Here is a 3,230-nt window from a genome sequence, read left to right as displayed (position 1 = left end):
CAAACGTGCCCAATTTTTTTCCACGTGCTACAGTGCCCTAGAAGGGCACGCACGCAAAAAATTGTCCCATTTCGAGTCCGTATGGATTTTCTACGATTTTCCGGGCCGAAAACCCAGAAAATACTGCCCGGACGTGACGCAACGTGCGTTCGTTGTCGGATTTCATTCATTTTGGCCGTGGGGTGCCCGGGTGGGACCCCACACGCGCTGGCAAAGGTTGGGTACAATCCGTCAAAGCGCTCAGGTACTTGCTGTGGAAGGGGGTGGTTTCGGTATGGCCGGAGGGGACCCTCGGTCGCACGTCTCCGCTTCTCATCCGCCAAACGTGCCCAATTTTTTTTCCACGTGCTACAGTGCCCTAGCATGGCACGCACGCAAAAGTTTGTCCCGCTTCGAGTCCGTATGGATTTTGTACGATTTTTCGGGCCGAAAACCCAGAAAATACTGCCCGGACGTGACGCAATGTGCGTTCGTTGTCGGATTTCGTTCATTTTGGCCGTGGGGTGCCCGGGTGGGGCCCCACACGCGCTGACAAAAGTTGGTTGCAATCCGTCAAACCGCTCAGGTACTTGCTGTGGAAGGGGGTGGTTTCGATATGGCTGGAGGGGACCCTCGGTCGCACGTCTGCGCTTCGCATCCGCCAAATGTGCCCAATTTTTTTCCACGTGCTACAGTGCCCTAGCAGGGCACGCACGCAAAAATTTGTCCCGTTTCGAGTCCGTATGGATTTTCTACGATTTTCTGGGCCGAGAACCCAGAAAATACTGCCCGGACGTGACGCAACGTGCATTCGTTGTCGGATTTCGTTCATTTTGGCCGTGGGCTGCCCGGGTGGGGCCCCACACGCGCTGGCAAAAGTTGGGTGCAATCCGTAAAAGCACTCAGGTACTTGCTGTGGAAGGGGGTGGTTTCGGTATGGCCGGAGGGGACCCTCGGTCGCACGTCTCCGCTTCACATCCGCCAAACGTGCCCAATTTTTTTCCAGGTGCTACAGTGCCCTAGGAGGGCACGCATGCAAAAATTTGTCCCGATTCGAGTCCATATGGATTTTCTACGATTTTCTAGGCCGAAAAGCCAGAAAATACTGCCCGGACGTGACGCAACGTGCGTTCGTTGTCGGATTTCGTTCATTCTGGCCGTGGGGTACCCGGGTGGGGCCCCACATGCACTGGAAAAGTTGGGTGCAATCCGTCAAACCGCTCAGGTAATTGTTGTGGGAGGGGGTGGTTTCGGTATGGCCGGAGGGGACCCTCGGTCGCACGTCTCCGCTTCGCATCCGCCAAACGTGCCCAATTTTTTTCCACGTGCTACAGTGCCCTAGAAGGGCACGCACGCAAAAAATTGTCCCATTTCGAGTCCGTATGGATTTTCTACGATTTTCCGGGCCGAAAACCCAGAAAATACTGCCCGGACGTGACGCAACGTGCGTTCGTTGTCGGATTTCATTCATTTTGGCCGTTGGGTGCCCGGGTGGGACCCCACACGCGCTGGCAAAGGTTGGGTACAATCCGTCAAAGCGCTCAGGTACTTGCTGTGGAAGGGGATGGTTTCGGTATGGCCGGAGGGGACCCTCGGTCGCACGTCTCCGCTTCGCATCCGCCAAATGTGCCCAATTTTTTTCCACGTGCTACAGTGCCCTAGCATGGCACGCACGCAAAAATTTGTCCCGTTTCGAGTCCGTTTGGATTTTCTACGATTTTCCGGGCCGAAAATCCAAAAAATACTGCCCGGACGTGACGCAACGTGCGTTCGTTGTCGGATTTCGTTCATTTTGGCCGTGGGGTGCCCGGGTGGGGCCCCACACGCGCTGGCAAAAGTTGGGTGCAATCCGTCAAACCACTCAGGTACTTCCTGTGGAAGGGGGTGGTTTCAGTATGGCCAGAGGGGACCCTCGGTCGCACGTCTCCGCTTCGCATCCGCCAAACGTGCCCAATTTTTTTCCACGTGCTACAGTGCCCTAGAAGGGCACGCACACAAAAACTTGTCCCATTTCGACTCCGTATGGATTTTCTATGATTTTCCGGGCCGAAAACCCAGAAAATACTGCCCGGACGTGACGCAACGTCCGTTCGTTGTCGGATTTCGTTCATTTTGGCCGTGGGGTGCCCGGGTGGGACCCCACACGCGCTGGCAAAGGTTGGGTACAATCCGTCAAAGCGCTCAGGTACTTGCTGTGGAAGGGAGTGGTTTCGATATGGCCGGAGGGGACCCTCGATCGCACGTCTCCGCTTTGCATCCGCCAAACGTGCCCAAGTTTTTTCCATGTGCTACAGTGCCCTAGCAGGGCACGCACGCAAAAATTTGTCCCGTTTCGAGTCCGTATGGATTTTCTACGATTTTCCGGGCCGAAAACCCAGAAAATACTGCCCGGACGTGACGCAACGTGCGTTCGTTGTCGGATTTCGTTCATTTTGGCCGTGGGGTGCCCGGGTGGGGCCCCACACGCGCTGGCAAAAATTGGGTGCAATCCGTCAAACCGCTCAGATAATTGCTGTGGAAGGGAGTGGTTTCGATATGGCTGGAGGGGACCCTCGGTCGCACGTCTCCGCTTCGCATCCGCCAAACGTGCCCATTTTTTTCACGTGCTAAGATGCCCTAGCAGGGCACGCACGCAAAAATTTGTCCCGTTTCGAGTCCGTATGGATTTACTACGATATTCCGGGCCGAAAACCCAGAAAATACTGCCCGGACGTGACGCAACGTGCATTTGTTGTCGGATTTCGTTCATTTTGGCCGTCGGGTGCCCAGGTGGGGCCCCACACGCGCTGGAAAAAGTTGGGTGCAATCCGTCAAACCACTCAGGTACTTGCTGTGGAAAGGGATGGTTTCGGTATGGCCGGAGGGGACCCTCGGTCGCACGTCTCCGCTTCGCATCCGCCAAACATGCCCAATTTTTTTTCACGTGCTATAGTGCCCTTGCAGGGCACGATGCAAAAATTTGTCCCGTTTCGAGTCCGTCTGGATTTTCTACAATTTTCCGGGCCAAAAACCCAGAAAATACTGCCCGGACGTGACGCAACGTCCGTTCGTTGTCGGATTTCGTTCATTTTGGCTGTGGGGTGCCCGGGTGGGGCCCCACACGCGCTGGCAAAAGTTGGGTGCAATCCGTCAAACCGCTCAGGTAATTGCTGTGGAAGGGGGTGGTTTCGGTATGGGCGGAGGGGAACCCTCGGTCGCACGTCTCCGCTTAGTATCCGCCAAACGTGCCCAATTTTTTTCCACGTGCTACA

The sequence above is a fragment of the Triticum aestivum genome, chromosome 7B (genome assembly GCF_018294505.1).
Source record: "Triticum aestivum cultivar Chinese Spring chromosome 7B, IWGSC CS RefSeq v2.1, whole genome shotgun sequence".
Classification (NCBI taxonomy): Eukaryota; Viridiplantae; Streptophyta; class Magnoliopsida; order Poales; family Poaceae; genus Triticum; species Triticum aestivum.
Note: the sequence above shows the minus strand (reverse complement) of the source record.